The sequence below is a fragment of the Pongo abelii genome, chromosome 2, assembly GCF_028885655.2.
Source record: "Pongo abelii isolate AG06213 chromosome 2, NHGRI_mPonAbe1-v2.0_pri, whole genome shotgun sequence".
Taxonomy (NCBI): Eukaryota; Metazoa; Chordata; class Mammalia; order Primates; family Hominidae; genus Pongo; species Pongo abelii.
In genome coordinates, this window is record NC_085928.1 from 46,295,360 (window position 1) to 46,305,696 (window position 10,337).

Below are 10,337 nucleotides of genomic sequence, written 5' to 3' on the forward strand. Positions count from 1 at the left end.
TCGTTGGAAACGGGAATATCTTCCCATAAAAATTAAACAGAAGCGTTCTGTGAAACTGCTTTGTGAAGTATGAATCCAACTCACAGAGTTGAACACTTCTTTTCAAAGAGCAGTTTTGAAACACTCTTTTTGTAGCATCTACAAGTGTTCATTTGGAGCGCTTTGAGGCATATGGTGGATAAAGAAATATCGTCACATAAAACCTAGACAGAAGCATTCTTTGAAACTTCTTTATGATGTGTGCATTCAACTCACAGAGTTGAACTTTCCTTTTCATGGAGCAGTTTGGAAAGAGTCTTTTTGCAGCATCTGCTAGTGGATATTTGTAGCTCTTTCAGGCCTTTGTTAGAAGCGGGAATATCTTCCCATAAAAACTGGACAGAAGCATTCTCACAAACTGCTTTGTGATGTGTGTGTTCAACTCACAGAGGTGAACCTTTCCTTTGCTAGAGCAGTTATGAAACACTCTTTTTGTAGAATCTGCAAGTGTTCATTTGGAGCGATTTGAGGCCTATGGTGGAAAAAGAAATATCTTCATATATAAACAAGGCAGAAGCATTCTCAGAAACCTCTTTATGATGTGTGCATTCAACTCAGAGAGATAAGCCTTCCTTTTGATAGAGCAGTTTTGAAACTGTGTTTTTGCAGAATCTGCAAGTGGATATTTGGAGCCCTTTCAGGCCTTCGTTGGAAACGGGAATATCTTCCCAAAAAAACTAAACAGAAGCGTTCTGTGAAACTGCTTTGTGTAGTATGAATGCAACTCACAGAGTTGGACACTTCCTTTGAAAGAGCTGTTTTGAAACACTCTTTTTGTAGAATCTGCAAGTGTTCATTTGGAGCGCTTTGAGGCCTAAGGTGGAAAAGGAAATATCTTCACTTATAAATCAGGCAGAAGCATTCTCAGAAACCTCTTTATGATGTGTGCATTCAACTCGGAGAGATAAGCCTTCCTTTTGATAGAGCAGTTTTGAAACTGTGTTTTGGCAGAATCTGCAAGTGGATATTTGGAGCCCTTTCAGGCCTTCGTTGGAAACGGGAATATCTCCCCAAAAAAACTAAACAGAAGCGTTCTGTGAAACTGCTTTGTGTAGTATGAATCCAACTCACAGAGTTGAACACTTCCTTTGAAAGAGCTGTTTTGAAACAGTCTTTTTGTAGAATCTGCAAGTGTTCATTTGGAGCGCTTTGAGGCCTATGGTGGAAAAGGAAATATCTTCACTTATAAACCAGGCAGAAGCATTCTCAGAAACCTCTTTATGATGTGTGCATTCAACTCGGAGAGATAAGCCTTCCTTTTGATAGAGCAGTTTTGAAACTGTGTTTTGGCAGAATCTGCAAGTGGATATTTGGAGCCCTTTCAGGCCTTCGTTGGAAACGGGAATATCTTCCCATAAAAACTAAACAGAAGCGTTCTGTGAAACTGCTTTGTGAAGTATGAATCCAACTCCCAGAGTTGAACACTTCCTTTGAAAGAGCAGTTTTGAAACTCTCTTTTTCTAGAATCTGCAAGTGTTCGTTTGGAGCGCTTTGAGGCCTATGGTGGAAAAGGAAATATCTTCACATAAAACCTAGACAGAAGCATTCTTTGAAACTTCTTTATGAAGCGTGCATTCATCTCACAGAGTTGAACCTTCCTTATCATGGAGCAGTTTGGAAAGAGTCTTTTTGCGGCATCAGCAAGTGGATATTTGGAGCTCTTTCAGGCCTTTGTTAGAAGCGGGAATATCTTCCCATAAAAACTGGACAGAAGCATTCTCACAAACTGCTTTGTGATGTCTGTTTTCAACTCACAGAGTTGAACCTTTCCTTTGCTAGAACACTTATGAAACACTCTTTTTGTAGAATCTGCAAGTGTTCATTTGGAGCGCATTGAGGCCTATGGTGGAAAAAGAAATATCTTCATATATAAACAAGGGAGAAGCATTCTCAGAAACCTCCTTATGATGTGTGTATTCAACTCAGAGAGATAAGCCTTCCTTTCGATAGAGCAGTTTTGAAACTGTGTTTTTGCAGAATCTGCAAGTGGATATTTGGAGCCCTTTCAGGCCTTCGTTGGAAACGGGAATATCTTCCCATAAAAACTAAACAGAAGCGTTCTGTGAAATTGCTTTGTGTAGTATGAATCCAACTCACAGAGTTGGACACTTCCTTTGAAAGAGCTCTTTTGAAACACTCTTTTTGTAGAATCTGCAAGTGTTCATTTGGAGCGCTTTGAGGCCTATTGTGGAAAAGGAAATATCTTCACTTATAAACCAGGCAGAAGCATTCTCAGAAACCTCTTTATGATGTGTGCATTCAACTCGGAGAGATAAGCCTTCCTTTTGATAGAGCAGTTTTGAAACTGTGTTTTTGCAGAATCTGCAAGTGGATGTTTGGAGCCCTTTCAGGCCTTCGTTGGAAAAGGGAATATCTTCCCATAAAAATAAACAGAAGAGTTCTGTGAAACTGCTTTGTGTAGTATGAATCCAACTCACGGAGTTGGACACTTCCTTTGAAAGAGCTGTTTTGAAACACTCTTTTTGTAGAATCTGCAAGTGTTCATTTGGAGCGCTTTGAGGCCTATGGTGGAAAAGGAAATATCTTCACTTATAAACCAGGCAGAAGCATTCTCAGAAACCTCTTTATGATGTGTGCATTCAACTCGGAGAGATAAGCCTTCCTTTTGATAGAGCAGTTTTGAAACTGTGTTTTGGCAGAATCTCCAAGTGGATATTTGGAGCCCTTTCAGGCCTTCGTTGGAAACGGGAATATCTTCCCATAAAAACTAAACAGAAGCGTTCTTTGAAACTGCTTTGTGAAGTATAAATCCAACTCACAGAGTTGAACACTTCTTTTGAAAGAGCAGTTTGGAAACACTCGTTTTGTAGAATCTACAAGTGTTCATTTGGAGCGCTTTGAGACCTATGGTGGAAAAGGAAATATCTTCACATAAAACCTAGACAGAAGCATTCTTTGAAACTTCTTTATGATGTGTGCATTCAACTCACAGAGTTGAACCTTCTTTTTCATGGAGCAATTTGGAAAGAGTCTTTTTGCAGCATCTGCAAGTATATATTTGGAGCTCTTTCAGGCCTTTGTTAGAAGCGGGACTATCTTCCCATAAAAACTGGACAGAAGCATTCTCACAAACTGCTTTGTGATGGGTGTGTTCAACTCACAGAGGTGAACCTTTCCTTTGCTAGAGCAGTTATGAAACACTCTTTTTGTAGAATCTGCAAGTGTTCATTTGGAGCGATTTGTGGCCTATGGTGGAAAAAGAAATATCTTCATATATAAACAAGGCAGAAGCATTCTCAGAAACCTCTTTATGATGTGTGCATTCAACTCAGAGAGATAAGCCTTCCTTTTGATAGAGCAGTTTTGAAACTGTGTTTTTGCAGAATCTGCAAGTGGATACTTGGAGCCCTTTCAGGCCATCGTTGGAAACGGGAATATCTTCCCAAAAAAACTAAACAGAAGCGTTCTGTGAAACTGCTTTGTGTAGTATGAATGCAACTCACAGAGTTGGACACTTCCTTTGAAAGAGCTGTTTTGAAACACTCTTTTTGTAGAATCTGCAAGTGTTCATTTGGAGCGCTTTGAGGCCTAAGGTGGAAAAGGAAATATCTTCACTTATAAATCAGGCAGAAGCATTCTCAGAAACCTCTTTATGATGTGTGCATTCAACTCAGAGAGATAAGCCTTCCTTTTGATAGAGCAGTTTTGAAACTGTGTTTTTGCAGAATCTGCAAGTGGATATTTGGAGCCCTTTCAGGCCTTCGTTGGAAACGGGAATATCTTCCCAAAAAAACTAAACAGAAGCGTTCTGTGAAACTGCTTTGTGTAGTATGAATCCAACTCACAGAGTTGGACACTTCCTTTGAAAGAGCTGTTTTGAAACACTCTTTTTGTAGAATCTGCAAGTGTTCATTTGGAGCGCTTTGAGGCCTATTGTGGAAAAGGAAATAACTTCACTTATAAACCAGGCAGAAACATTCTCAGAAACCTCTTTATGATGTGTGCATTCAACTCGGAGAGATAAGCCTTCCTTTTGATAGAGCAGTTTTGAAACTGTGTTTTTGCAGAATCTGCAAGTGGATGTTTGGAGCCCTTTCAGGCCTTCATTGGAAAAGGGAATATCTTCCCATAAAAATAAACAGAAGAGTTCTGTGAAACTGCTTTGTGTAGTATGAATCCAACTCACGGAGTTGGACACTTCCTTTGAAAGAGCTGTTTTGAAACACTCTTTTTGTAGAATCTGCAAGTGTTCATTTGGAGCGCTTTGAGGCCTATGGTGGAAAAGGAAATATCTTCACTTATAAACCGGGCAGAAGCATTCTCAGAAACCTCTTTATGATGTGTGCATTCAACTCGGAGAGATAAGCCTTCCTTTTGATAGAGCAGTTTTGAAACTGTGTTTTGGCAGAATCTCCAAGTGGATATTTGGAGCCCTTTCAGGCCTTCGTTGGAAACGGGAATATCTTCCCATAAAAACTAAACAGAAGCGCTCTGTGAAACTGCTTTGTGAAGTATAAATCCAACTCACAGAGTTGAACACTTCTTTTGAAAGAGCAGTTTGGAAACACTCGTTTTGTAGAATCTACAAGTGTTCATTTGGAGCGCTTTGAGGCCTATGGTGGAAAAGGAAATATCTTCACATAAAACCTAGACAGAAGCATTCTTTGAAACTTCTTTATGATGTGTGCATTCAACTCACAGAGTTGAACCTTCTTTTTCATGGAGCAATTTGGAAAGAGTCTTTTTGCAGCATCTGCAAGTGGATATTTGGAGCTCTTTCAGGCCTTTGTTAGAAGCGGGACTATCTTCCCATAAAAACTGGACAGAAGCATTCTCACAAACTGCTTTGTGATGTGTGTGTTCAACTCACAGAGGTGAACCTTTCCTTTGCTAGAGCAGTTATGAAACACTCTTTTTGTAGAATCTGCAAGTGTTCATTTGGAGCGATTTGAGGCCTATGCTGGAAAAAGAAATATCTTCATATATAAACAAGGCAGAAGCATTCTCAGAAACCTCTTTATGATGTGTGCATTCAACTCAGAGAGATAAGCCTTCCTTTTGATAGAGCAGTTTTGAAACTGTGTTTTTGCAGAATCTGCAAGTGGATATTTGGAGCCCTTTCAGGCCTTCGTTGGAAACGGGAATATCTTCCCAAAAAAACTAAACAGAAGCGTTCTGTGAAACTGCTTTGTGTAGTATGAATGCAACTCACAGAGTTGGACACTTCCTTTGAAAGAGCTGTTTTGAAACACTCTTTTTGTAGAATCTGCAAGTGTTCATTTGGAGCGCTTTGAGGCCTAAGGTGGAAAAGGAAATATCTTCACTTATAAATCAGGCAGAAGCATTCTCAGAAACCTCTTTATGATGTGTGCATTCAACTCAGAGAGATAAGCCTTCCTTTTGATAGAGCAGTTTTGAAACTGTGTTTTTGCAGAATCTGCAAGTGGATATTTGGAGCCCTTTCAGGCCTTCGTTGGAAACGGGAATATCTTCCCAAAAAAACTAAACAGAAGCGTTCTGTGCAACTGCTTTGTGTAGTATGAATCCAACTCACAGAGTTGAACACTTCCTTTGAAAGAGCAGTTTTGAAACACTCTTTTTGTAGAATCTGCAAGTGTTCGTTTGGAGCGCTTTGAGGCCTATGGGGGAAAAGGAAATATCTTCACATAAAACCTAGACAGAAGCATTCTTTGAAACTTCTTTATGATGTGTGCATTCATCTCACAGAGTTGAACCTTCCTTATCATGGAGCAGTTTGGAAAGAGTCTTTTTGCGGCATCTGCAAGTGGATATTTGGAGCTCTTTCAGGCCTTTGTTAGAAGCGGGAATATCTTCCCATTAAAACTGGACAGAAGCATTCTCACAAACTGCTTTGTGATGTGTGTGTTCAACTCACAGAGTTGAACCTTTCCTTTGCTAGAACACTTATGAAACACTCTTTTCATAGAATCTGCAAGTGTTCATTTGGAGCACAATGAGGCCTATGGTGGAAAAAGAAATATCTTCATATATAAACAAGGCAGAAGCATTCTCAGAAACCTCTTTATGATGTGTGCATTCAACTCAGAGAGATAAGCCTTCCTTTTGATAGAGCAGTTTTGAAACTGTGTTTTTGCAGAATCTGCAAGTGGATATTTGGAGCCCTTTCAGGCCTTCGTTGGAAACGGGAATATCTTCCCAAAAAAACTAAACAGAAGCGTTCTGTGAAACTGCTTTGTGTAGTATGAATCCAACTCACAGAGTTGGACACTTCCTTTGAAAGAGCTCTTTTGAAACACTCTTTTTGTAGAATCTGCAAGTGTTCATTTGGAGCGCTTTGAGGCCTATTGTGGAAAAGGAAATATCTTCACTTATAAACCAGGCAGAAGAATTCTCAGAAACCTCTTTATGATGTGTGCATTCAACTCGGAGAGATAAGCCTTCCTTTTGATAGAGCAGTTTTGAAACTGTGTTTTTGCAGAATCTGCAAGTGGATATTTGGAGCCCTTTCAGGCCTTCGTTGGAAACGGGAATATCTTCCCATAAAAATTAAACAGAAGGGTTCTGTGAAACTGCTTTGTGAAGTATGAATCCAACTCACAGAGTTGAACACTTCTTTTGAAAGAGCAGTTTTGAAACACTCTTTTTGTAGAATCTACAAGTGTTCATTTGGAGCGCTTTGAGGCATATGGTGGAAAAAGAAATATCGTCACATAAAACCTAGACAGAAGCATTCTTTGAAACTTCTTTATGATGTGTGCATTCAACTCACAGAGTTGAACTTTCCTTTTCATGGAGCAGTTTGGAAAGAGTCTTTTTGCAGCATCTGCAAGTGGATATTTGGAGCTCTTTCAGGCCTTTGTTAGAAGCGGGAATATCTTCCCATAAAAACTGGACAGAAGCATTCTCACAAACTGCTTTGTGATGTGTGTGTTCAACTCACAGAGGTGAACCTTTACTTTGCTAGAGCAGTTATGAAACACTCTTTTTGTAGAATCTGCAAGTGTTCACTTGGAGCGATTTGAGGCCTATGCTGGAAAAAGAAATATCTTCATATATAAACAAGGCAGAAGCATTCTCAGAAACCTCTTTATGATATGTGCATTCAACTCAGAGAGATAAGCCTTCCTTTTGATAGAGCAGTTTTGAAACTGTGTTTTTGCAGAATCTGCAAGTGGATATTTGGAGCCCTTTCAGGCCTTCGTTGGAAACGGGAATATCTTCCCAAAAAAATTAACAGAAGCGTTCTGTGAAACTGCTTTGTGTAGTATGAATGCAACTCACAGAGTTGGACACTTCCTTTGAAAGAGCTGTTTTGAAACACTCTTTTTGTAGAATCTGCAAGTGTTCATTTGGAGCGCTTTGAGGCCTATGGTGGAAAAGGAAATATCTTCACTTATAAACCAGGCAGAAGCATTCTCAGAAACCTCTTTATGATGTGTGCATTCAACTCGGAGAGATAAGCCTTCCTTTTGATAGAGCAGTTTTGAAACTGTGTTTTGGCAGGATCTGCAAGTTGATATTTGGAGCCCTTTCAGGCCTTCGTTGGAAACGGGAATATCTTCCCATAAAAACTAAACAGAAGCGTTCTGTGAAACTGCTTTGTGAAGGATAAATCCAACTCACAGAGTTGAACACTTCTTTTGAAAGAGCAGTTTGGAAACACTCTTTTTGTAGAATCTACAAGTGTTCATTTGGAGCGCTTTGAGGCCTATGGTGGAAAAGGAAATATCTTCACATAAAACCTAGACAGAAGCATTCTTTGAAACTTCTTTATGATGCGGGCATTCATCTCACAGAGTTGAACCTTCCTTATCATGGAGCAGTTTGGAAAGAGTCTTTTTGCGGCATCTGCAAGTGGATATTTGGAGCTCTTTCAGGCCTTTGTTAGAAGCGGGAATATCTTCCCATAAAAACTGGACAGAAGCATTCTCACAAACTGCTTTGTGATGTGTGTGTTCAACTCACAGAGTTGAACCTTTCCTTTGCTAGAACACATATGAAACACTCTTTTTGTAGAATCTGCAAGTGTTCATTTGGAGCGCATTGAGGCCTATGGTGGAAAAAGAAATATCTTCATATATAAACAAGGGAGAAGCATTCTCAGAAACCTCTTTATGATGTGTGTATTCAACTCAGAGAGATAAGCCTTCCTTTCGATAGAGCAGTTTTGAAACTGTGTTTTTGCAGAATCTGCAAGTGGATATTTGGAGCCCTTTCAGGCCTTCGTTGGAAACGGGAATATCTTCCCATTAAAAACTAAACAGAAGCGTTCTGTGAAACTTCTTTGTGTAGTATGAATCCAACTCACAGAGTTGGACACTTCCTTTGAAAGAGCTGTTTTGAAACACTCTTTTTGTAGAATCTGCAAGTGTTCATTTGGAGCGCTTTGAGGCCTATGGTGGAAAAGGAAATATCTTCACTTATAAACCAGGCAGAAGCATTCTCAGAAACCTCTTTATGATGTGTGCATTCAACTCGGAGAGATAAGCCTTCCTTTTGATAGAGCAGTTTTGAAACTGTGTTTTGGCAGAATCTGCAAGTGGATATTTGGAGCCCTTTCAGGACTTCGTTGGAAACGGGAATATCTTCCCATAAAAACTAAACAGAAGCGTTCTGTGAAACTGCTTTGTGAAGTATAAATCCAACTCACAGAGTTGAAAGCTTCTTTTGAAAGAGCAGTTTGGAAACACTCGTTTTGTAGAATCTACAAGTGTTCATTTGGAGCGCTTTGAGGCCTATGGTGGAAAAGAAAATATCTTCACATAAAACCTAGACAGAAGCCTTCTTTGAAACTTCTTTATGATGTGTGCATTCAACTCACAGAGTTGAACCTTCTTTTTCATGGAGCAATTTGGAAAGAGTCTTTTTGCAGCATCTGCAAGTGGATATTTGGAGCTCTTTCAGGCCTTTGTTAGAAGCGGGATTATCTTCCCATAAAAACTGGACAGAAGCATTCTCACAAACTGCTTTGTGATGTGTGTGTACAACTCACAGAGGTGAACCTTTCCTTTGCTAGAGCAGTTATGAAACACTCTTTTTGTAGAATCTGCAAGTGTTCATTTGGAGCGATTTGAGGCCTATGCTGGAAAAAGAAATATCTTCATATATAAACAAGGCAGAAGCATTCTCAGAAACCTCTTTATGATGTGTGCATTCAACTCAGAGAGATAAGCCTTCCTTTTGATAGGGCAGTTTTGAAACTGTGTTTTTGCAGAATCTGCAAGTGGATACTTGGAGCCCTTTCAGGCCTTCGTTGGAAACGGGAATATCTTCCCAAAAATACTAAACAGAAGCGTTCTGTGAAACTGCTTTGTGTAGTATGAATGCAACTCACAGAGTTGGACACTTCCTTTGAAAGAGCCGTTTTGAAACACTCTTTTTGTAGAATCTGCAAGTGTTCATTTGGAGCGCTTTGAGGCCTAAGGTGGAAAAGGAAATATCTTCACTTATAAATCAGGCAGAAGCATTCTCAGAAACCTCTTTATGATGTGTGCATTCAACTCAGAGAGATAAGCCTTCCTTTTGATAGAGCAGTTTTGAAACTGTGTTTTGGCAGAATCTGCAAGTGGATATTTGGAGCCCTTTCAGGCCTTCGTTGGAAACGGGAATATCTTCCCAAAAAAACTAAACAGAAGCGTTCTGTGAAACTGCTTTGTGTAGTATGAATCCAACTCACAGAGTTGGACACTTCCTTTGAAAGAGCTGTTTTGAAACACTCTTTTTGTAGAATCTGCAAGTGTTCATTTGGAGCGCTTTGAGGCCTATGGTGGAAAAGAAAATATCTTCACTTATAAATCAGGCAGAAGCATTCTCAGAAACCTCTTTATGATGTGTGCATTCAACTCGAAGAGATATGCCTTCCTTTTGATAGAGCAGTTTTGAAACTGTGTTTTGGCAGAATCTGCAAGTGGATATTTGGAGCGCATTCAGGCCTTCGTTGGAAACGGGAATATCTTCCCAAAAAAACTAAACAGAAGCGTTCTGTGAAACTGCTTTGTGTAGTATGAATCCAACTCACAGAGTTGAACACTTCCTTTGAAAGAGCAGTTTTGAAACACTCTTTTTGTAGAATCTGCAAGTGTTCATTTGGAGCGCTTTGAGGCCTATGGTGGAAAAGGAAATATCTTCACATAAAACCTAGACAGAAGCATTCTTTGAAACTTCTTTATGATGTGTGCATTCATCTCACAGAGTTGAACCTTCCTTATCATGGAGCAGTTTGGAAAGAGTCTTTTTGCGGCATCTGCAAGTGGATATTTGGAGCTCTTTCAGGCCTTTGTTAGAAGCGGGAATATCTTCCCATAAAAACTGGACAGAAGCATTCTCACAAACTGCTTTGTGATGTGTGTGTTCAA